This window comes from Triticum urartu, chromosome 1A (assembly GCF_056163025.1).
Source record: "Triticum urartu cultivar PI428250 chromosome 1A, HENAU_Tu73, whole genome shotgun sequence".
Taxonomy (NCBI): domain Eukaryota; kingdom Viridiplantae; phylum Streptophyta; class Magnoliopsida; order Poales; family Poaceae; genus Triticum; species Triticum urartu.
In genome coordinates, this window is record NC_141873.1 from 265120089 (window position 1) to 265146221 (window position 26133).

At 45.8% G+C, this 26133-nt stretch overlaps 1 pseudogene; it reads left to right on the plus strand.

Moving 5' to 3' along the window:
• Positions 1-412: 412 nt before the first annotated feature.
• The window catches only part of LOC147990803 (uncharacterized), a 36040-nt pseudogene continuing 10319 nt past the window's right edge, over positions 413-26133 (plus strand).

Sequence of the window (26133 nt, forward strand, 5' to 3'; positions counted from 1 at the left end):
GTCCCTTCTACACCAAGAACAAACCGCCTGCTGTAAGCATTACACTTCCTCTTCATCTCTAATATCTTTGACTTATACAAGCTGTAACCCTTCTTCTTTATATATATAGGGTGATGACCCTTTCTGGAAACGGAAATCCATAGAGAAATCGGCAAAGCCAACTGGAGATAAAGTGGTCAAACCAACCCGCCCGAAGACCAAAGCCGTAAAACGGACGTCAAAGCGGAAAACGGCTGACCGGATTAATATGGAACTTGATGATGATACTGATGACCCAGAAGTTGAGGTAGAACTTGACTCACTTGGCTCTCTTTTTATGCATCTTGTTAACAATGATCTTCCTCAGGAGGAGGCAGAAGCTAGTCAGGCTGAGGACGTAGAGGTAATTACCCTTTCCTCCGGTTCAGACTCTATGCCAACACAAAAAACTCGCCAAACAATCCGGAAAGTAAGCTTTTCTCATCCTCTTGCTCACTTGGATCCAACATTTATTTTGAAGACTCAACAGCATGAAGCTCGCCGGACAACCCAGCATAGTGGCCAACAGGTCACCTCTACCGGTTTACCTGATACTTCAGTTCGGAAGCGCTGGTCTGAGGTATCTCCTACTTCTGACCATTCTTATCCCAAGGCAGGTTATTTCAGACAGCCTCTTAATCCGTCCGATTCAAATTATCAAGTGACACCTCCTTCCTCTTCTGGTGAATCGACAGCAACTCAACTCCCCCCTTTGAAAACTTTGGCCGGGTGAGTTATGAAAAACCTTTCCTTTCAATGCGCCCTACATCTTTTGAACAGGATGTTAATCATTTTTTATTCTGTTTGCAAGGCCAAAGCCATACCCAGCAAGAAACCTCGGGTCACGAATCCGCCAGAAGACCCTGTTGCCGAAGAAGAAGAACCAAGAGGTGAACCAGAGCAGACTGGTGAACCGGAAGGCCTCCATCCTGAAACAACTTTTGATGATCCGCCCCTTGACGGCCAACATACTGACGAACCAACAGATGCCGAGCCTGCCGCCCCTGATACTGAACTGGCAGAACCAAACCGGGCTAATCCAATGAAAGACACTGAAATTCCACCATCATCCACCAAAAATCCTGAAGGCCAAGGTGATGACGCTATTATTACTGGAACAGGCCACATCTCTCCTGGTCATCCCGTCATTTTGGCTCAGCATAGTGCCAAAGAAGAGCAAATTGCCAGGGATAAAGGTAAATGGAGCAGCGACTTATCAAACTATGCTCATCTTAACACTGATGAGCTTCATTCCGGCTTCTTGAACCGTCTGCACTCAAACCGGGATTATGAAGCCGGTTTGGTGAATTTGATGAAAGAACGATATGAGGTAAATGCTTCTCCCTTGCACATTGATTTGTAGCTGAAAGACTATTCCAAGTAGCCTCCAAGAGCCCTTTTATGATTGTTAATCATAAACCGGGTCTTTGTAACACTTCAAGCATCCCATCATTGATCCTTGCAAAGGCGTGTCCTCAATCATAGATAAGACTCATGTTTGAAAAATTAGATAACGTTCTGCAGCATAGCCCCCAAAGGCCGGTTTAACTTGGCAAGTTAATCCAGTTTTTAACCCACACCACCGGCTTAGAACAAACGTACATTAGCCCCCAAGTGTCAAGGATAATGCTTGCATTGTTCTAGAGACTTGTATGGAGGGTAGTATTTGAGAGCAAATAGGCATTAGCCCCAAGTATGAAGTGGATAACTTGTTATATGCTTTATACTTAGTGCATAAATATGCTGTTTTGTTGAATATACCTTCAATGGTGCAGGCTGAACTGAGAAGCAAAGATGCCCAAAACTCTGACTTGCAAGAAAATGTGAAGTCTCAACAAGCCGAAGCTGCAAAAGCCAAAGAGGAGCTGACGCAGGCCCCGGCCGGAATGGAAAAATTGAAAGAATCCTTCAACCAAGATCATGCTAAATGGGAAACCAAAAAGGCCGGTTTAACCAAAAGAGCTGTAGATGCCGAGGAAGCCCTGAAACCGGTGGTTGAAGAACTAGCCAGTTTGAAGCGCCAAATCAACGCTATGACCTCTGCTATCTTTGGTAAGTGTCTATTTATGTATGTTGCACCGGTCAATGAATCTTAAAACTAACCAAAATGCTGATAAAATCTTTGGCAGGAACTCGGATCACTCATCTTGGTGCAGATATGCGGATGAAGCTGAAAGCGGCATATACATTGGTTGAGCAGCTATACTCTGGGTCTCAGCGAGCCATTAGTACAGCGGCTTATAACAAACTAGCGCCAACGTTGATTAAGGAGACCCTTGAGAAGCTGGGCATGTTACCGGCACGTATTGCCGAGTTGAAAAGAGCCGCTGCGAGAGCAGGAGCATTAACCGCCCTTATTCGAGCCAAGGCCTGGATTCCAGACCTTGAAGTGGAGGATATCATTAAAGGATATCCAGCCGTTAAAGAAGACAGTTCAAACTTTGACAATGATGATCTTCGGCGGCTGACCAAACAGATGCGGCCAGCGGCCAGCAAATTGGCTGAGGACACTGATTTGTCCCATTTTCAACCGTTTTATGATGCAGAAGGGAAAAGACAGCCGACCGAGATCCATGAAGTAAAAGAACTTGTGCCTCCGATTCGTAAGCACACTTATGCCCCTGATATTAACCCTTCTGATCTTATCCATGAGGATGCAGTATTCCAAGCTTTAACTGGAATCGATTGGTCAACGGCTGATTTCCAGCGGCTGGGGAGGGATGAAGAAGTACCTACACCAACTGATCCGCAACCGTCAAACCACCGCGATGAAGAGTCCTGATCCGGTCGCCGGTTTATATGGCTACTGTGAAAAACAATGGCACTATTTGAGCCGCTTTGAAGCTTCATGTAATAGGGTAGCTGAAACTTTGTTTATCTGCCATGCCATCGAGCATGTTTCATAACGCTTTGTAACAATATGTGCCGCCCTTCAGGATATATTTTATGCATAGCCTATGATGACTTGCCTTCCTGGGTCCAAAAAAACTTAAAAATGTCTAGGGGTTTACCGCTAAACATGTCATAATATCCAAGAAGTATATAGTACTTTAGCTGAATAATCAAGTGTTTGTACAAAAAATAATGTACAGAACATACCTCATTGATTGACCAAACGTGTATACAGCAAAGGTGTTTAACACCAACCCGATACGTTTGATAATTTCATCTTCATAATGTTGGTCTATGTATTAAACCGGACCGGTATAACTACCGGATTTTCTTTATAACACTGGTGATTTAGTCAAACCAGACCGGGTCAATGACCACCGGTTTATAATTGATCATGTGCCAACAACTGGTGGTTGGAAAGCAATCCGGGTCAAGGACGCCGGTTTATCAAAAAAAATACTTATGATTTTCAACAACCAAAATTCAAATAGGAAAATATGCGAGGCTTTTTACGAGCTGCCAGGCTCCAAATCGAGGCTTTTCGTGGGCTGCCAGGCCTCTGAGTTAAACCATTTAACAAAGCCTTTTAAGATGGGCCTCCAATTAACCAATCATTGTTTTAACTGTGACAAGTTCAGGGTCTGTAAAAGATTGACTTGTCAAACGTTCGATGGGTCATGCCAGGATTACCTGGATAGGAGTGGCTTACTTGATGAAGGCAGGTTAACCTAGGGTTTTAGGTGAATATACCAGGCTTCCAAGCCGTGGCTTGATAGCCAATTACAAGGGTCCTTTCAAACTCTTTGTTGCTTTGGAAAAAGAGCCCCCAAGTAACTTTGTGAGCGATGCTCGGCGTGTGCCTATGTTTGAGTTTGTACTGTGTACAATACTCTCTTTGGCTCCACAAATTTTTCCTTGTGTGGCTGAAATGCCTATCAAGAGGTGTAGTTGTGGTTCAAACATGACCAAGCCCCCTAGTAATTTTCTCTATCTTTATGCAACTGCTAAAGCCGGTTTAACAAAGACTCCGCTTTGACCGTTAACTTGGAAAAGCACACATATGATATAAGAAAGAACAGATACCCCGCTTATAACGGAGGCTCCGGTTTATTATATGGTATATACACTGTCATAAATATGTACAGGTGAAGAGCCTATGGCTTCAAGTATAGTAAGGCCGAAGGAGAGCTATGTTCCATGGCCGCTTTGTCTCCTCCTCCGATTGACGTGAGTCTTCATGCTCTCGAACATCAATGAGGTAGTACGATCCGTTGTGCAGATTTTTGCTGACCACAAAGGGTCCTTCCCAAGGGGGGGATAACTTGTGCATATCAGTCTGATCCTGGATGAGCCGAAGCACCAAATCACCTTCTTGAAAGGTTCTAGTTTTAACCCAGCGGCTGTGATAACGTCGAAGATCTTGTTGATAAATCGCCGAACGTGCTGCTGCAAGATCCCGCTCTTCATCCAACAGGTCCAGAGAATCCTGACGTGCCTTCTCATTATCAGGTTTAACATAAGCTGCCACACGGGGCGAATCGTGATGGATGTCACTAGGAAGAACCGCCTCTGCTCCATAAACCATGAAGAAAGGCGTGTAACCCGTAGACCTATTGGGTGTGGTGTTGATGCTCCATAACACAGAAGGTAGCTCCTCGACCCAACAACCCGGCGTCCGCTTTAAGGGAACCATAAGTCTTGGTTTGATACCCCGTAGAATTTCTTGATTTGCCCTTTCCGCTTGACCATTAGATTGGGGGTGAGCCACTGATGCTAGATCAAGCCGGATGTGCTCACGTTGACAGAATTCTTCCATCTCTCCTTTTGATAAGTTAGTACCATTATCTATTATAATGCTATGTGGAAAGCCAAATCGGAATATCACCTTTTTGATGAATTGAACCGCCGTGGCTGCATCACACTTGCTGACTAGCTCTATCTCTACCCATTTAGTGAATTTATCAACTGCTACTAACAGGTGGGTCTTCTTGTCCTTGGAGCGCTTGAAGGGTCCAACCATATCCAGCCCACAAGTTGCAAATGGCCACGTAATTGGAATCATCCACAACTCTTGAGCCGGAATGTGCGCACGGTGGGCAAACTTTTGACATCCATCACATATTTTGACTAAATCCTCTGCATCAGCATGCGCAGTCAACCAGTAGAAACCGTGGCGAAAAGCTTTAGCAACCAACGACTTTGAACCGGCATGGTGACCGCAATCCCCTTCATGAATTTCTCGCAAAATCTCACAACCTTCTTGAGGAGAAACACATCGTTGAATTGCTCCTGAAACACTGTAACGATGTAACTCCCCGTTGAGTATAGTCATGGACTTGGAACGCCGGATTATCTGTCGAGCCAACGTTTCCTCAGCTGGTAACTTGCCCCGGTTCATGTAATCCAGATATGGGATTGTCCAATCCGGTATGGCATGCAGAGCTGCCACCAACTGAGCCTCCGGATCAGGAAGAGCCAAATCTTCTTCGGTTGGTATTTTGACTGATGGATTGTGCAATACATCAAGAAAAGACATTGGGCAGAACCGGTTTACGTTGGGAACCAAGACGACTTAAAGCGTCCGCCGCTTCATTCTTCCGCCGGTCTATATGGTCCACCTGATAACCTTTAAAGTGACCAGCCACTGCGTCCACCTCTCGCCAATATGCAGCCATGAGTGGGTCCTTAGAATCCCATGTGCCAGACACTTGCTGAGCCACTAGATCTGAATCGCCGAAGCACTTAACCCGGCTCAAATTCATCTCTTTAGCCATCCAAAGATCATGGAGTAAAACCTCATATTCAGCTTCATTGTTAGTACAAGGGAACATTAAACGGAGGACATAACAAAACTTGTCACCTCGTGGGGAAGTTAATACGACTCCAGCCCCCGAACCCTCTAACTGTCTGGACCCTTCAAAATGAATAGTCCAATATGTATTATCTAGTTTCTCCTCAGGTGCCTGTAACTCCGTCCAATCGTTGATGAAATCTACGAGTGCCTGGGACTTGATCGCTGTGCAGGGTATATATTTGAGCCCCTGAGGTCCAAGCTCAAGGGCCCACTTGGCAATCCGGCCAGTTGCCTCTTTGTTTTGAATGATGTCACCCAGAGGAGCTGAACTGACCACTGTGATAGGATGGCCCTGAAAATAGTGTTTGAGCTTCCGGCTTGCCATAAACACCCCATACACCAATTTCTGCCAATGTTGATACCTTTGCTTTGACTCAATGAGCACCTCACTGATATAATAAACCGGCCGTTGAACCAGATACTCTTTGCCAGGCTCCTTGCGCTCTACCACAATGGCTATGCTGATAGCCCAGGCATTAGCAGCCACATATAATAATAATGGCTCTTTATCGATCGGTGCTGCCAGCACGGGCGGTTCCACTAGCTGCCTCTTCAGATCTTCAAACGCCTTATCAGCTGCCTCACTCCAGACAAAGTTATCCGTTTTCTTGAGCATCTGATATAAGGGGATGGCCTCAAACATAGGCTCTTCACCTGTACAGACAAAGTTATCCGTTTTCTTGAACAGCTGCCTCACTCCAAGGCGGCTGATAAACCGGCTCAAGGCTGTAATCCGGCCGGCCAGACGTTGCACATCATTAATACACGCCGGTTTAGCCAAGGACGTAATTGCTGCAATCTTTTCCAGATTAGCCTCAATGCCTCTGTTTGAAACCAGAAAGCCTAAGAGCTTGCCTGCCGGGACACCGAAAACACACTTCTCCAGATTGAGCATCATCTTGTAAACCCAGAGATTGTCAAAGGTTTCCCGAAGATCATCTATCAATGTCCCCTCCTTTCTGGATTTGACCACAATATCATCTACATATGCATGAACATTGCGCCCAATTTTCTTATGAAGGCAATTCTGAACACATCGCTGGTAAGTTGCCTGGGCACTCTTGAGTCCAAAGGGCATGGAAACATAGCAGAAGGCTCCAAAGGGAGTTATAAAGGCTGTCTTCTCCTGGTCCTTAACTGCCATTTTGATCTGATGATAACCAGAGTAAGCATCCAAAAAACACAAACGGTCACAACCCGCCGTAGCATCAATTATCTGATCAATGCGAGGGAGAGCAAAGGGGTCTGCAGGGCAAGCCTTGTTTAAATCTGTGTAGTCCACACACATGCGCCAAGTGCCGTTTTTCTTAAGAACCAGCACCGGATTGGCTAACCACTCTGGATGAAAAACTTCAACAATAAAACCAGCAGCCAACAAACGGGCTACCTCTTCACCTATAGCCTTGCGTCTTTCCTCGTTGAAACGGCGGAGGAACTGTCGGACCGGTTTGAATTTAGGATCAATGTTGAGTGTGTGCTCAGCGAGTTCTCTCGGTACACCTGGCATGTCAGAAGGTTTCCATGCAAAGCTATCCCGATTCTCACGGATGAACTCGATGAGTGCGCTTTCCTATTTGGGATCCAGGTTAGCGCTGATGCTGAACTGTTTGGATGAATCGCCAGGGACAAAGTCAACCATCTTAGTGTCTGTAGCTGATTTGAACTTCAATGCTGGATCATGTTCCGTAGTTGGCTTTTTTAAGGAGGTCATGTTTGTCGGATCAACTTGCTCCTTATAGAATTTTAACTCCTCCGTGGCACAAACTGACTCAGCATAAGCCGCACCGCCTTCTTCACACTCCAAAGCAATCTTTCTACTTCCATGTACTGTGATAGTCCCCTTATGACCTGCATTTTAAGCTGTAGGTAAACATAACATGGCCTTGCCATAAACTTAGCATAAACCGGCTGCCCAAACAAGGCGTGGTACGGACTTTTGATCTTCACCACCTCAAATGTCAATGTTTCTGACCTTGAATCATAGTCATCTCCAAAAGCTACCTCCAAAGCTATCTTACCAACAGGATATGCAGACTTACCAGGCACCACACCATGAAATACCGTATTCGACGGTTTAAGATCCTTATCTGTCAACCCCATACGGCGGAATGTATCATAATACAAAATATTGATACTACTTCCCCCATCCATGAGCACTTTAGTGAACTTGTATCCCCCAACTTGAGGGGCTACCACCAAGGCCAAATGACCTGGATTATCAACCTGGGGTGGGTGATCCTCTCTGCTCCACAAAATAGGTTGCTCCGACCAGCGTAAATACTGAGGTACTGCCGGCTCAACAGAGTTGATTGCCCTTTTGTGAAGCTTCCGATCACGTTTGCACAAACTAGTAGTGAAGACATGATATTGCCCGCTGTTCAGCTATTTGGGATTGCTTTGATAACCTGACTGCTGCTGCTGCTGACTCTCCTGATGGTTGTAACCTCCCTGGTTGCCTTGGTGTCCTTGATTGACGTGTCCGGTTTGATTGCCTGGAAACCCTGAACCGGAACCACCACCTCCGTAACCCGGCCCGTGGAAACCTCCTCCTGGACCGCCAGGCGGGCCGCTGTCATATTGGAACATGTTGGAATTCTTGAAATCCCGCATGATATAACAATCTTTCCAGAGATGTGATGCCGGTTTCTCCTTCGATCCATGCTTTGGACAGGGTTGATTTAACAAACGCTCCAAATTGTTGCCTGGACCTCCACCCCTCTGGGGCTGCTTGCCTTTACGGCGCTGGCCATTCTCCTGCGCGTTGGTATTTGCGACAAAGTCCAAACCACTTTCGGCCTTGCACTTACCAGCGTTTCCATGGCCTTCCAGATTGTGTTGTTGGCCTTTGTCATTGTCGTTCTTCTTACCCTTCTCCGGTTTGTCCTCCTCTGAATCCGGATCCTTGGTATTATCTGAATCGGCATATTTAACCAAAGCGGCCATGAGTGTTGATATGTCCTTGCAGTGACGTTTGAGCCTTCACAAACGGTTTGAACCAGCAATTGCCCTCTAACGTTAACACTGCGGTGTCTGCATTGATACGACCTGATGAATGTAAAATCGCCGAGACCCGTTTAACCCAATGGGTCATGGACTCCCCTTCCTCTTGGATGCAAGAGGCCAGATCTACAATTGACATTGGCTGCTTACACGTATCCTTGAAGTTCTGGATAAACCGGTGCTTCTGTTCGGCCCATGATCCAATAGAGTTGGTCAGCAAGCTCTTCAACCAAGTGCGAGCTGTTCCTTCCAACATCATGGTGAAATATTTAGCACACACCGCCTCATCCACATCTAACATCTCCATTGCCATCTCATAGCTCTCCACCCACGCCTCTGGCTGCAAATCGGCGGTATAATTTGGTACCTTACGAGGTCCCTTGAAATCCTTGGGTAGTCGCACATTACGCAAAGCGGGAGTTAAACACGGTACCCCTAAGGAACTGAACATCGCCCCTGGCTCCACGGAGGCGGTGGGGTGAACCGGAGTATGCTGTTGTGCTTCGTGTCGAGCTGTCAACTCGGCCTCTCGACGTGCGCGGCCATGGTCCACAACATCTTGCGCATTAGCACCTCCCCCATCCGGGTTGTTCCCTCGTGGCGAATTTCGGCGGCATGCACTACTGGACACGGCCGGTTCGTCTTCCACGTGTCTGCTATAACTCCGGCTTGGACGGGGAGTGGAATGAATCCTCTCACGGCTGTGTGAATATGCTTGCTGTTGATTTAGTGCTGTCTGAAGGAGATCCCTGGCCCGACGCGCTTCCACTGCAACTAGTGACTCGCTGTCGGTTGGGAGGGCCGCCAGGCGTGAAGCGGCGTCCACAATGTTGTCCAACGGGTTGGAATAATGCCCGGGCGGCGTTGATGGTACAACGTTGTTCTGGCGAGGCAGGTCCGTCGTGCGCGGCTGAACCGGCGCTCCTGCTCCCGGCGCCCCCGCCCGGTTTAGCATGGGTTGGTTACCAGCTCCTGCACCTGGCGTGTTGAAAAGATTCTGCGGCTCATAAACCGACGGGAGACGTGATCGGTACCTTCTTCTCATGACTTCCTCTGAAGCATTTTGATCCAGTCTAATCCGGTAAGCCTATGCTTCCAACTCGGCCCGCTCCATAGCCATCCTGGCATTCTCTGCTGCCAGGTCCGCTTTAGCTTGGGCTATCTGATCTTTCACTTTTACAATCTTCGCATTGTGCTGATCCCTGGCTACTACGTCTACCTCCGCGGACATCAATGTTTCCATAGCGTCGAACAAATCAGACAAGACTTGGGCCGGAGGTGGCGCCAAGCTTCCTGCCCCTGCTGGTGTGGCCGTCGTTGAACCGGAGAGCATTGCTGCGGCGGTAGATGAATGAGGCGCCGATTGTGTGCCGGCCATGAAGATGGCGGCCCGGTTTGGCAGACCGGGGGAATCCGGAATACTGTTGCCCTCAGATCCTCCCTCAATCCGGCCGTCCTGCAACTGTTAAAGCGATTCGGTTTCTCCAGAAGACTCGTCATCAGAGAAGACTACGATTTCTCCATCGGACACCGGTCCATCCTCGTACCCCAATCCATGGACGACACCTACGAAAACATGCCTTGCCTCGGGTTGAACCGGCGAAGAACTTGCACGCCGAGCCGTTTCGATGATGTCGGTGCAGATGTCCGGCTCGGGGGCCGGTTCGCCGATCTTGCCGATGAAGATGTGAATCCCACCAAAGGGGACCCGGTACCCGTATTCGATTGAATCAGCCTCGGGACCCCATCCCGCGTTGTCGGTGTAGAGCTTTCCGCGACGACTCTTCGTCATCCGGCCCACAGCGTATCCCTTGAGTCCATCGAAGCTGCCCTTCAAGAACTCAAAACCATCGTGCGATAGCCCCACGGTGGGCGCCAACTGTCGTGGGTTTGTCACGGCAGATGTCCTCGTGAAAGGACTGGGCCGTAAGGATCCACACCAACATGCGGTTGGATAAACATAATGTCTGAACGAAAATTACCTATCAGCGGTAGCACGTGTCAGTGAGGGTGCGTTCCCTTGGTTGGGTTTGCGGCGTGCATGAGCGACTGTGTGAGGGTGCGGTGCGACCGCGGCGTGCAGGAGCGACCGTGTGAGGGTGCGGTTCGATACAAATCATCGTTTGACGTGTCAATTAATGCATATTTTTTCTCCAAAGCCCAAAGAGCTAACCATCTCACTCCTGATCGCTTGATTAATGCAGCGCCATGCAAACAAACCTTCTCACTTCCGCATGCATGCAAGGGTATATTAATGTCCTTGGTTGCTAGTACGAGGCAAACCCCATCAATTCTGCCTCGATTAGTGTTAGTGGCCTTTTGCAAATTGTAATTTTGATATACTGGCCTGGTGTACAAAAAAATGGAGGTAGTAACTATTTGACTTCCTTCCCCATTGCGGTGACATCGATGATATCTCAAACGTTGTGGTTTGGCGAAGTGCATTTGACGGAGAACACCATTGTGGGAGACCACGGTAAGTCATTTGCAAGTGCCGCCTGCAAGCCGAGACAACCACCTTATTTGCATCCAGGAAGCCTGTTGAACCAAAGGACGCGTAAATGTACTAGTACTACTAGTACACAATAGCGTCATCCGTCCAACTTAGTGCGGTGAGGTGGTTTCTCGAAGAAGACGATGGAGAAGCAGAGTCAGCGAAGAGTGAAATGATGGTTGCTTCGTCCGTGCTTTGTGATTTGATGCCTCACTGCTTTGTGATTTGTGATAGAAGGGACAGGGGAGTAGACTCTGTGCTCTATACTGTACATGCGTCCAAGCATGGGAGAAAGAGGAGTGACATTGCATTTTTTCTATTCCTTCAATCAATCAATCAGGGAGCTTCGTTTCCATCTTTTTGGCTTTGGCAGCACCGTCCACAAATGGTTCCCATCGATGACTGATACGTCTCCGTCGTATCTATAATTTTTGATTGTTCCATGCCAATATTATTCAACTTTCATATACTTTTGGCAACTTTTTATACTATTTTTGGGACTAACATATTGATCCAGTGCCCAGTGCCAGTTCTTGTTTGTTTCATGTTTTTTGTTTCGCAGAATATCCATATCAAACGGAGTCCAAACGGAATAAAAACTGACGGAGATTTTTTTGGAATATATATGATTTTTGGGAAGAAGAATCCACGCGAGACGATGCTCGAGGGGCCCACGAGGTAGGGGGGCGCGCCCGAGGGTGTCAGGCGCGCCCCTGACCCTCGTGGCCACCCCGTAAGGCGGTTGGAGCCCTTCTTTCACTGCAAGAAAGCTAATTTCTGGGGATAGATCGTGTTAAAATTTCAGCCCAATTGGAGTTACAGATATCCGAGAATATAAGAAACGGTGAAAGGGAAGAATCTGAGAATGCAGAAACAAAGAGAGACAGAGAGACAGATCCAATCTCGGAGAGGCTCTCGCCCCTCCCGTGCCATGGAGGCCATGGACTAGAGGGGAAACCCTTCTCCCATCTAGGGAGGAGGTCAAGGAAGAAGAAGAAGGAGGGGGGGCTCTCTCCCCCTCGCTTCCGGTGGCACCGGAGTACCACCGGGGGCCATCATCATCACCGCGATCTACACCAACACCTCCGCCATCTTCACCAACATCTCCATCACCTTCCCCCCTCTATCTACAGCAGTCCACTCTCCCGCAACCCACTGTACCCTCTACTTGAACATGGTGCTTTATGCTTCATATTATTATCCAATGATGTGTTGCCATCCTATGATGTCTGAGTAGATTTTCGTTGTCCTATCGGTGGTTGATGAATTGCTATGATTGATTTAATTTGCTTGTGGTTATGTTGCTGTCCTTTGGTGCCCATCATATGATTGCGCGCGTGGATCACACCCTAGGGTTAGTTGTATGTTGATAGGACTATGTATTGGAGGGCAAGAGTGACAGAAGCTTCAACCTAGCATAGAAATTGATGCATACGGGATTGAAGGGGGACCAATATATCTTAATGCTATGGTTGGGTTTTACCTTAATGAACATTAGTAGTTGCGGATTCTTGCTAATAGTTCCAATCATAAGTTCTTAGAATTCCAAGTAAGGGATGACATGCTAGCAGTGGCCTCTCCCACATAATAGTTGCTATCGGTCTAGTAAAGTAGTCAATTGCTTAAGGGGCAATTTCGCAACTCCTACCACCACTTTTCCACACTCTCTATATTTACTTTAGTTGCTTCTTTACCTTAACAGACCCTAGTTTTATTTTTGTGCTCTTTAGTTTCTTGCAAGACTTTCCGAAAACACCTACAAAGTACTTCTAGTTTCATACTTGTTCTAGGTAAAGCGAACGTCAAGCGTGCGTAGAGTTGTATCGGTGGTCGATAGAACTTGAGGGAATATTTGTTCTACCTTTAGCTCCTCGTTGGGTTCGACACTCTTACTTATCGAAAACTGTTGCGATCCCCTATACTTGTGGGTTATCAAGAATGACAAAAGCTATTTTCACATTTGGCTACACATTGTGGCTGCCCTTAACCGTACCACTTGGTTTTCCTCCTATGTGCTATCTATACAAATCTCAATTATATTGATCTAAAAAATTATAGAATCAAGATTAGTAAAAAGGAGGTGATTTTGCCGCGCGGATGGCTGGGGAGGTTTCTTATTTTTAGAGGATGTTGGCCTGGCGGTTTGCTAACATGCGGTCCCACGTGTCAGTGCTTTACCAAGCCGATCCACGTCCCACATGAGGCAGAACAACGGCAGAAGCAACACGTGGTTAACTTGAAGAAGACGAGGGAGAAGCGGATTCAGCAACGAGTGAAATGATGGTTGCTTCGTCCCTCCAACTTATTTTTTTACTAGCATTATTATTATTTCGTCCCTCCAACTTAACTGCAGGAAAGGTGCAGCTTTCTGATTTGACGCCTCATTGCTCATTACTACGTTGGCACCATGACTGGGGCGCTTCACCCCTACTGCTCTGCACTGTATTTCGGCATGGCACATGGACCCGGTAGCTTGATGTCCCACATGTCGGCGAAAGGGACTAGAACATTTATGAAAGCGAGCGCTCCACTCTTACGACGGAGGAGTACACGACACTGCGACCAAGTGAACTGTCACTTGTACTGTATACTAGTACTATAGTTTTGCTGTTTCGCACGATCCATTGATACAAACCCGATTAAACAGGAAAGGGAGGGATTTTTCCCGCGCGGTAGATGACACTGGCCATACATTTCAAAGGCAATTTTAATGTATGCAAACTGAATAATTAAGTAATAATATGATATCTAGTAAGACTAAAAACGCATATGATTTATTGTGTTAGAGTGTAGTAGTAGTGTTGTATTGCATAGTTGTTAGATGTAACATGCGAGAACGTGTAGAGATGTAGTTTTGGAGGGGCTATAGAGAGAAAGCATAATACGGTCACCGAACTTCAGAATACGCTCATTACGGTCACTATATACGTTTTGCGGTGATTATACGGTCAGTTGCTCACCGTTCAGCATCGGATTGCACTCTGTTGACTGGCCAAATAGTTTGCGTGGAACTATGTTGACTAGTTAAATTGACCACGTTCCTTGTGGGTCCCACCTACCAGTTCGCATAGGAAAAATGTCAGATAAACACAAATTTACGCAGGCGCGACAAGACTCCAACTCGTGCGCGGGAATCACCTGGTTGTGTATGTGTCTGTCAGGGTCTGATGTGTGCGCATGCATGTGTAGGTTGAGCACTTGAGCGTGAGAGTGTGTTGGTCATGTGGTGTGTGCATGCATGCGTGCGTGTGTGCATGTGAGTGTTGCGTGTGTGTGTGGCTGCGTGTGTACATGTGAGTGTTGCGTGCGTGCGTGGCTGCATGTGTGAGTTTTGCGTGCATGCTGTTCGTGTGCATGTGTGCCTGTGTATAATCACCACACCACCTCCTGTGTGTTAAACAGACGGCTTAGCATACCAATACAACGCCACCTTGTCCACTGTGCCCGCAGTCATGACTTCGAACCACCGTCCAATATTTTTTTGTCGTTTGTTTTCATTCTTACTAGCAAGATGCCCGTGCGTTGCACGTAACATCAAGATGCATTTGTATGACTAGTTTATCTTGTGAGAGAAAAGGATGAACGAGGGAAGGCCTTATTTGCAAATGTGGAGCGGTGTGTGGGTACCTTTTTGCAAAATTGCCATAGTTTCCTTCCTATCCGTCAGATATAAATTGCACGGCCTATATTGCAGGATGGAAGGCACACCATCATCACCAACTCTGTTTTTTATAAGAGTGTAGAAGAGTAGATACAAGCCGACAGGTGGGCCCAATGGTAGTGAGATAATGTGATGCAACACTAGAGGTGCCACGTGGAGCGTTTAACTGGTCAACTAGTCATGTCTTGAGCAAATACAGAGCTGTACGGTGATCCCGTGACTGTATAATAACCACAAAACGTAAATGGTGACCATAATGAGTGGATTCTGAAGTCCAATGTACATATCGTGCTTTCGCTCCAAATACAATGATCGTCACTGTATATATCGCGACAGAAAGATGAAACATGCGTGAATGTGCTTGGGGCTTAATTTTAGAGGACCTGGAGATAGTTTGTGTGCGTACGTGAAAGGGGCGTAGAGGGGGTGTATGCGATGGGGAGAGAGATGCTCTTCATTTCTCTTTATTATGACTAACTTTATATATAGTATAAAAATATAAAAATTCACAGTGTGGAATAAATATCATTGTGGGCACCATGCAACAAATTAGCGTTCATACTCCTCCATATAACTTTGTAATGTTGTATATATGTAGAAATTATAAAATAATTTTTTTGGCCACACTTTATTCAAAAGGAATGTTGTATGCGAAATAAACGTGAAGAGAGGGCTTTTTAGATCAATGGGTACGTGACGTAACATGTGTGAATGTGTAGTTGATGTATTTGGCAGGGCCTAGAGAGGTATGGTGTGTATTACGTATTCGAGAGAGGCATGGATAGAGGGGCCGGTGGGCGGAGGGGGCGTGGGAGAGATAGCACGAGAAATGAGAGAGGTCTAGAGAGAGAGACTAATATGATGTCACGGCGAGAGATTCCCTTGAGTGTGTATATGCAAGGGGGAGGGGATAGAGGCATGAGGAGATTTTTTTTTTTCTGTGGTGTCTGTGTTGGTCTGTGTGGGTGTGAGAAGATAACGAGACCTAGGGGCAGAGGGTGTGTCACCGCGTGAGGTCTGGTGGGTCGAGGTGAGGCCCTTGGTTTGGTTCCTGTGCCGCATTAGTCGGCCCATGACGCATTTAGGGAGACCCATGGATGACTTGTCGTACAAGACAATGATAGCAGAATTGTGAAGGACTTTGTGTCCACTAACAAAGCCGGCAAGGATTAGTAACCCTAGGTTCTCGGACTAAGGTAACCCCTTATCTTTGATATTACTATTCATCCAACCTAACTTTAAGGGGCATCCTACAGAATGCTCTGCTAGAATCATACTCGTCGATTAGGAAGAGAGGTGTGAGACAATGCGTGAGAGTCATACCTAAAGATAATGTGCGTACATGAGACACATAGGCAGGTCTATGTATATAGAAAGGGTCGATGGGGATTGTGCGTGTGTATGCTTGTGAGAGGAAGAGTGCTTGGGATAAAGGTTAGTGAAAACAATCATAAATGGTTACGAGAGGGACAGAGGGTTATATCGAGAGCATGCATGCGAGAAAGACACCTCGAGAGAGGTGAGCATGTGTGAGAGACCACCGATGGAGAGTGAAACTACACGTAAAAGACCGATGTACACACTAATTAAAGATGTAAATTGTATCCAAATATTAGGATGGGATCATGATATTTGCAATTCACGTAAGGAACGGTCATTGATCCATCAGACATCTAGACTATATCGAATTTGAGCATGTATATGTTATTATTCGACATAATTGATCCACATAGTTAGTATTTTGAACTCCAGACAATGCATCCTTTAGCAATCAAATATAAACGTGAGTATAGTTCATGTTGTGTGTGTAAAGCACATTATACATACGAAAGTTACACAATGAGCATTATAAATAGCTAGCTATGAACTAGTATACATTTGAATTCAACTTAAGGTGGTTTTAAAAAATCGAATTCAACATGAAGTCCCTTCAATTATTTGAATTCGCTATCATGGCATTTGTAAATCATACGTAAATTATGGGGGCACCAATCTTTGCTCTGATTTTGTACATAATAGCATATATAGTCGTGTACAAAATAGATTCAAATTTAGCTCCTCCATTCCAAAATAATCGTAGTTATAGGATTTTCAAGTGTCAAAATTTTCAAAAAGAAGCGGATAATTTAATGAGGTTTTCAAACATACAAGGTCATTTAACGTTGTCTATTTAGGTCAATCCTCAAAGTTCAAGAGTACTCTAAATGTGAATGCTTCTGTTTCAAATTTCGAACGAAGTGCCAAAAGAGCCTCTACTCGCCCAAAACCGCATGAGACCAATGTTTGGTAGTAGAAAGAAATTACTTTTCTGACTCCAACCTATGAAACCTACCGGCCCGATGTCCAAAAGTCTAAACCGGGGTGGGTTTGTAGCTTCATCTAGACTCCACGCAACCGCCTTCGAAAAACATTCATACACAATGGCCGCCTAAGCACACATGCGCGCGGCCGAAATCGCTCCCGCCCACTATTTGGGACACCTGGGATTACCATCCTACCCCGACCCGCAGTAGGTCCGAAATTTAAGAGGGGGCAAAGTTTGTACTTTCCCCAAATTTCAAACAAGTGTGTCCCATCTGTTCAAAAAAGCCAAAAACAAGCGCGTCCCAGACCGAAACATGGTTCTCCCTTAGCTACCCCCGCCCCCGCCCCCTGCCCGATTCCCCATTCATACTCCGTGGGTGCCAAAACTACCTCTCCACCAGTCGCGAAACCCCGGCGTCCTCCATCCGCCACCCCATCCCACCCATCAACCGCCGCCCTCCTCCATCACGCGGGAGCCGATACCCCGACATTGTCGTCCACCGCAACCTCAACCGCAACGCCCTCCAAGGCTAGTAGTTGAAGCCGAGGTCGAGCCGTCCGTACCCAAGCCAGTTCAACCACGCCGTCCTGTGCCTCACCGCTACCGTTCCAACTTTGCCACCGTCCACCGCACCGGAGCTGTTCCTGCTACGCCGTCCTTCACCGCCTCGGATCTGCTTCCTCTCCGCCGACATACGACCACGGCAACACGGTCAACAATTTGGCCATGGGTTCGTCCAAGCCTGCACCCTCCTCCAAAACATCGGTTTCCCCGGCAAAAAGAAGAAGATCGGCACGACATGTGGAGGCAACCACACTAGCAAACGGAAATGGTACTCCTCTTCCCTTATTCGTGCAAATCTTACGTGTCTGCTTGCACGGTATTCATCCCATAGAAGACATTAGTTGACCGCTTCTTCTTGATACTAGATGTTCCTAGTTACTCGCGATGCACAAGGTTTATCCTCATATACTATTTCACCTTAGCCAGAGGTCCATCGTCCCCTGGATTTCAATTCCTGGTCAGTTGATTCTCAATTAACGGAAGCATTCCCCGGCGTAACAGGCGCTAGTCCGCCTATTACCCCAGGGAAGCAGCACCTCGGTGTTTATCTTAGGGGCGTGTGGGGCCTAGAGCTGCTGGCGCACGATCTGGAGGTCGGCCGGGATTAAAGGGATGGCCTGGGGGCGCTGCCAAGCACAGAGGTGGTGTGAGGTCGAGGGGAGGGCGGGGCCGCGGAGGCAGGGGTCTGGGCCGGTGGTCATTGGCGGTTCGAGAAAGATCGTCAATAGTGACTGGCGGGAGGTAGACAAAGACCATCTGCCCGTTCCTAATAGATCAGACGGTTCATAAAAAATTGACCGACCTATTTATTTTCAGTCTACTGTTATCTTGATAGGACCACATGTGGTGGTGTGCTGGAGGAGTACCTGCATTTCATGTGCTCATATATTACAAAATCATACGGAGTAGAATCTAATTTTGTTTCCCGCAATGTTGTAGAGCTATCATATGTCTCCTGTCATTTATTTTTCAGCCACCTGCTATCTGCTACTTTTACAATGAACTAGTTTTGCACACACTTCACCCATACTCTCACTATTGTGTTTTTATGCAAGGGTATTTCAGACTCCGCTGCCTTCACAGAAGCAGAAAATAAAAGAGAGAAGTTGCTCCAACGTGGTACGCGGCTAAGCCAGACACGTTTCAACCATTTAAAGGTTGTAGTTTTAGCAGATGCAGACAGTAAACGTAGCTCTCGAGTTGATGACCTTGCTCCCAATGAACCACCATCCCAGGTGACTGCTTTAACTTCACGGTGTCATATCTGGTTGCATGTTGCATATGGTGTCTAGCTTGTATTTGAAAGGACGAAGTCAGTCTTTATTAAGGTAAGGGAAGATATTTTTTACATGAACCACCATCCCGGGAGCACCAGAAGTCAAATGGCTAGTCAGGGCACTGGCCGAGCTAGTGACAAGCCCAGCACAGAAATGCATCACCTGGAAGTCAACTAAAAAGCCACGATGGTGGCGAAGCAGCCCGCCTCCCACTAGGCTCTCAGGTCCAAGATGATCATGCTCACCACTCCAGCCGGATGTCTAGCTTGTATTGCTTCCAATTTGGTCAAATTGCATCTGCTTAGCTTACACACTGTACCTTTGAATATGACATGCCTTCCTGTTTTTGGTACATACTAGTACATCTGTCTATTAACCATGTTCTTACGTCAAACTAATGTTCTTGTGTATCCCTCATCAATCACTTATGATGAGGCAGTCAGGAAAGTGGACTACTGTGAGAAAATATCCTCATTTAAAGATTGCAGCGCCAGCCTTCCCACATGATTCGCAAGAAACAACAAGGCTAGATGAAGGTAGTGAACGTAACTATATAGTTGATTAACGCATTTCCCCTACACTAGCATCGCATGTGCTTGCTCTAACTTGGCAGCGTGCTATTCTACTTAGTGTCTAGATTGTAATGCCTTCCTGTGCTATTCTGCTTGCTCTAACTTGCTTATGGTGTCTAGATTGTATTCTTCCAATCTAGTTAAATTGCATGTGCTATTCTGCTTAGTTTATACATTATACCTGTTAATGTGACATGCCTTCCTGTTTTTAGTACATAGTACATCTGTCTATTAAGCATGTCCTTACATAAAACTATTTTTTTGTATCCCGCATAAATCAATATGACGAGACACCTTTAGTATATGTAGTGTCATATTACTTGCATCTTTCATATGATTTATAGTATGCGCTGCTTCTAATTTGTTGAACTGCCATTTATGATGGGACGCTTTTAACTTGGCAGAGTCATATTGGTTGCATCTTTCATGCGGTGTCTAGCTTGCATTGCTTGTTATTTGATGAAATGGTTTCTACTTAGTTTACACAAATAGTTGTGAATATGCCATGCTGTCTTGATTTTCGTATTATTCCATCCTGGAATCATGTGTTTGCCTTACATCAAAGTAGTTATTGTTAGTATCATGCATGAATGAGTTCTGAAGAGTGAATTTTATTGCTTTTTCTTGTCAGTTTTACTTGACAATTCAAAATCAATAAAGCGGAAGGAAGTTAGCAAGGCAGCGGATGATGGTGCTCCTTCCAAATGGAGGTCCTCTATAGATTCTACTCCTCCATCCCCCCAAGATGATTTCCAAGACAACACATGCATAGACACTCAACATAGCTATGTTGATGATGAGCACGTCTCCCCTAGTGCACCATCACAGGTGCTCCCTCTAACTTGGCACTATTATATGTGGTTGCATGTTATGTATGATGTCTAGCTTGTATTGCTTCTAATTTTATTGAATTTCATCTGCTTACTTTACACATTATACTTGTGAATAAGACACGTGTTCCTGTTTCTAGAACATACAATATCTGTCTATCACACCATGTTCTTACATCAAAGTACTACGGTTGTGTAACCTGCAACAATCACTCATCATAAGACACGTTTGACTTGGGAGTGTGATATATGTTACATCTCACATTCTTTTCTAGCTTGTACTACTTCTAATTTGTTGAAATGGCACTTATGACGAGACAATTATAACTTGGTAGAGTGATATTCATTGCATCTTTCATATGGTGTCTAGCTTTCATTGATTCTAATTTGTTGAAATGCCTTCTCCTTAGTTTGCACATCATAAGCTGTGAATATGCAATGCTGTGAATATGCAATGGCACTAATGACGAGAGACCTTTAACTTGGTAGTGTGATGTTGTTTTCATCTTGCATATGATTTATTTCTTGTACTGCTTCACATTTGTTTAAACGACATTTATGATGAGACACTATTAACTTGGCAGAGCGATATTTGTAGCATCTTTCATATGGTGTCTACCTTCCATTGCATTGCTTCTAATTTAGTGAAATGTCTTCTGCTTAGTTTACACATCATAGTTCTGGTTATCTCATGCCATCCTGTTTTTCGTACATATTACATCCTCCTATCATGTGGTTGTCTAACATCAAAGTTCAGTTCGCCTGTATCACGCATCAATTTGTTCTGAAGAACTAAATTGCTATTCGTTTTTCTTGTCGGCTTGACTTAACATGGCACAGATGTAGGATCGAAAGTATGTCTAGAGGGGGGGGTGATTAGACTACTTGACCAAATAAAAACTTAACCTTTTCCCAATTTTAGTTCTTGGCAGATTTTAGCTATTGTAGGACAAGTCAAGCAATCATCACACAATTCAAGCAAGCATGCAAAGAGTATATTGGCAGCGGAAACTAAAGCATGCAACTTGCAAGAATGTAAAGGGAAGGGTTTGGAGAATTCAAACGCAATTGGAGACACGGATGTTTTCCCGTGGTTCGGATAGGTGGTGCTATCCTACATCCACGTTGATGGAGACTTCAACCCACGAAGGGTAACGGTTGCGCGAGTCCACGGAGGGCTCCACCCACGAAGGGTAATGTTTGCGCGAGTCCACGGATGGCTCCACCCACGAAGGGTCCACGAAGAAGCAACCACCCACGAAGGGTCCACGAAGAAGCAACCTTGTCTATCCCACCATGGCCATCGCCCACGAAGGACTTGCCTCACTAGCGGTAGATCTTCACGAAGTAGGCGATCTCCTTGCCCTTACAAACTCCTTGGTTCAACTCCACAATCTTGTCGGAGGCTCCAAAGTGACACCTAGCCAATCTAGGAGACACCACTCTCCAAGAAGTAACAAATGGTGTGTTGATGATGAACTCCTTGCTCTTGTGCTTCAAATGATAGTCTCCCCAACACTCAACTCTCTCTCATAGGATTTGGATTTTGTGGAAAGAAGATTTGAGTGGAAAGCAACTTGGGGAAGGCTAGAGATCAAGATTCATATGGTAGGAATGGAATATCTTGGTCTCAACACATGAGTAGGTGGTTCTCTCTCAGAACATATGAGTTGGAATTGTGTATGTGTTCTGATGGCTCTCTCCACGAATGAAGAGGAGGTGGAGGGGTATATATAGCCTCCACACAAAATCCAACCGTTACACACAGTTTTCCAATCTCGGTTGGACCGAATCAACAAACTCGGTCGGACCGAAAAGGTAAACCTAGTGACCATTAGAGATTTTCGGTGGGACTGACATGCAACTCGGTAGGACCGATATGGTTAGGGTTTGGGCATAACGTAATCTCGGTGAGACCGATTACACAAACTCGGTGAGACCGAGTTTGGTAATAAGCTAACCAGAGAGTTGGTCAGGCAAACTCGGTGGGACCGATTTGCTCTTTCGGTGAGACCGAAAAGTTACAAAAGGGAAACATAGAGTTTACATTGCAATCTCGGTGGGACCGATTCGCTCTTTCGGTGAGACCGAAAAGTTATGAAAGGGAAACAGAGAGTTTGCAATCCCATCTCGGTGAGACCGAGATCCCTATCGGTAGAACCAAATTGCTAGGGTTTGGCAGTGGCTTATGACAAGTGAAACTCAGTGGCGCCGGATAGAAAGAATCGGTAGGACCGAGTTTGGCTTAGGGTTTAGGTCATATGTGGATATGGGAAAGTGGTTGAGGGTTTTGGAGCATATCACTAAGCACATGAAGCAAGAGGCTCATTAAGCAACACCTCATCCCTCCTTGATAGTATTGGCTTTTCCTAAAGACTCAATGTGATCTTGGATCACTAAAATATAAAATGAAGAGTCTTGAGCTTTTGAGCTTGAGCCAATCCTTTGTCCTTAGCATTTTGAGGGTTCCACTTTCACATCCATGCCATGCCAATCATTGAGCTTTCCTGAAATAGTCATCTTGGAATAGCATTAGCTCAATGAGCTATATGTTGTTATGAATTACCAAAACCACCTAGGGATAGTTGCACTTTCAATCTCCCCCTTTTTGGTAATTGATGACAACATATAGATCAAAGCTTCGACAAATGATAATAAGCATGAAATATATCGTCGCTTTGAGAAGTATGTGACAAGTAAGAGCTCCCCCTAAATTTGTGCATATTTAAAATTTGCTTTGGACTGCAAATGCACAAAGAGTTAGAGTCATGGGTTACTCTTCCATGTCACATACATCTTGGTGGAGCGCTTAAAATGATAAGAATGAAATACGTGCACTCATCACCAAGAATAGTGAATGATCACATAAGATAGATAAGATGATAATATTAAGCAAACATTAAGTGTAGCTTATGATCAAACACATGATCATCAATGTCTCACGAGCAATGACATAGTATCTCACACAAAAGCAAACAAAGTTCGAAAAACCACCAAATAAAACAAGAGAGAATAAAAGCAACACTCTCTCTCGAAGCCTATGATCTATACATTTTCTCCCCCTTTGGCAACAAGTTACCAAAAAGTTCCTAGAAAATGCATAGTGCTAAGTCGACACTCAGGCTTGATCTTCAGGTGGTGGTGGAGTCCAGAGCACTCCAAGGACGAAGCCTTCTGTAGACGTGGTTGGAGTCGAGGCTGAAGTGGACGCTGGAGCTGGTGGAACTGAGGCTGTAGCTGGTGCAGAAGTGGTGGCTCTGGTGTCAGCAACTGGCACTGCATGTGATCTCTGAGCTCTTGGCACTTTGGCAAATGCATCAGTTGTAGTCTTGCCTCTCCTCTCCTGCATGTCATCCTGAAGTTGTTCCACTGCAGACTGAATCTCTGTTACTTTGACATCCAAGTCATAGAACTTTTGTTCCATGATCCTCTCTAAGCTCTGCTGATTCTGAGTGAGGGTGGCCAGTCCATGCTCAATCCTCAGTGTGGATGCAATCAAGTAACAAGGCTGCTCTTGTTTGGTTTTCAAGAAATACTCAGATGCCTCCTCTTGAGTAGGCATCTTGGCAGCTTTCTCCTTCCTCGCCTTCTCCTTCTTGGCTTGTGCTTGGGCAGATGATGGCTCATTCTCAGTCATGACCACTTGATTATCTTCAAAATCTGGACGGATGGGCAGGTGTTCCTTATCCAATAAGTATATGCCCGTGCCCATCTTGGAGTTGATTAATTCCTGAATTTGTGGGGCATATCCACAGCTCCTCTTCTGATCAGCTGCTGTCCTCTTAATGGTCTCTACCATGAGGCTCATCACCTTGAACTTCTGTGGCACATCAAATATATGAAGCAAATTGATCGCATGGCCTATGATCATCTTGTGATCACCTGACTTGGGCAACAAGGTGTGCCTCAGTATCCAATTGATTGTTGGCAGCCCTGACAGAAGATGGTGTACTGAGCCAAACTTGAAAGTGTCAAGTGCTTCATTTGGAATTTCCTTGTACATGTTGGACATAGAGTTGTGGTCCATCTTCTTCTTGGCATATACATCCAAGTCATCTTCCTGCTCTTCTGGGGCATTGATCAGCTGAGCCCATTCAGCAACTGTAGATTGGTACCTCGTACCTTCAGACATCCAAGTTAGCCTACCATCTAGATAGAAGTGTGCCGTGGAGTAGAATTGCATAATAAGTTCCTCGTTCCACTTTGTGAGCTTCTGCCCAACAAAGTCTGCTACTCCACAAGCATTGAAGTTGTCTTGCACTCCAGGATAGTGCTCTTCATTGTCCTTGATGTACTCCTAATCAACCCATCTCATGTCACAAACTATGGGCTTCTTGTCCAACAAAACTGTCTCATAGAAGTCCTGTTGTTCCTTAGTGTGAAACCTGTAATCAACAGCAGTTCTTCTCCTTGAAGCATACGGATCTGCTTCTCTCCACTTCCTTAGCCCTGAGTCTCTTCTGAGCTTCATGTCCTCAGCCACAGGATGAGCATCATTGTGGTCTGGGATCTTGGGCTTGAGCTTTCTCAGAACATGCTCTTCATCATCTTCTTCTTCAACAACAGTCTCAGGCACTGGGGCCTTGTTCTTCTCAGTTGCAGGTATGCTCCTTGTATTTCTCTTTGGTGCAGACTTGGGCTTGGAGGCAGCTTTGGGTGCTTCTTTGGGCTTAGATGTGGCAGCCCCTGATCTTATAGCATCACCCATAAGCTTAGGTGCCTTAGGTGCTGGTGCAGCAACCTTTTCTTCTTCCTCTTCTTCCATGATGGAAGCCTTTCCAAGCACTCTGGCTACGGTCTTCTTGACTCTTTCCTTCCTTTTCTTTCCTTCAGCAGCAACTGGCTCTTTGGGTGCAGGCTTTTCAGGAATCTGAGTTGAAGCTCTGGCCTTTGGCATAGGCTGCCTACCTGCTGGCCTTTTGACTTTCAAGCCTGGCTTTATGCTCTGTGCTGAGCCATACTCCTTCTTGAGCACTACTCTCTTTGAAGTTGCTTCCTCTTCCTCTGCCACATAATCTTCATCCTCAGAATCTGAAGTTCTCTTCTTCCTTTGTCTGGTGGCAGCTTTTGGCAGATTGCTACGGGTGCTCCTGCTGCCTTCATCTGAAGAACTTGAGGGACTAGTGCCCTCACTCATCTGCACTGGCTGTTTTGACATGTTCTGGCTATCACTTTGGTCTGACATGATGAACAAGCTGACTGCTGACCTTGTGAATAGTTTATAGATGAGGTAGAGTGGATGAGCATCACAAAATGTAGAGATTTTTGCAAAAGAATGATTCAAAATCTTAGTTTTAGTTTCCCACTGAAATCATCTCGGATCTACCGATTTTTAAACTCGGTGATACCGAAGCAGTTTTGGAACCTAAACTAGTGAACTCAGTCAGACCGAGTCACAGTTCGGTGGCACCAAGACTGCTAGGGTTTCACAAAGTTCCAAAATCGGTCACACCGATAAGTAATTCTCGGTCAGACCGAGTCTCACTTGTGCAATGGCATGAGCCAAATCGGTGGGACCGAGTTTTTCAACTCGGTGGGTCCGAGATGGTTTCGGCGGAAACCTAACGCTAAATTTTTTGAATCAAAACTAATCTACGAACGCATTGACTGGATAGGAGTGTTTCAATCGTGGCAAGAATCATTAAGAACACAATGTGCTAGGAATC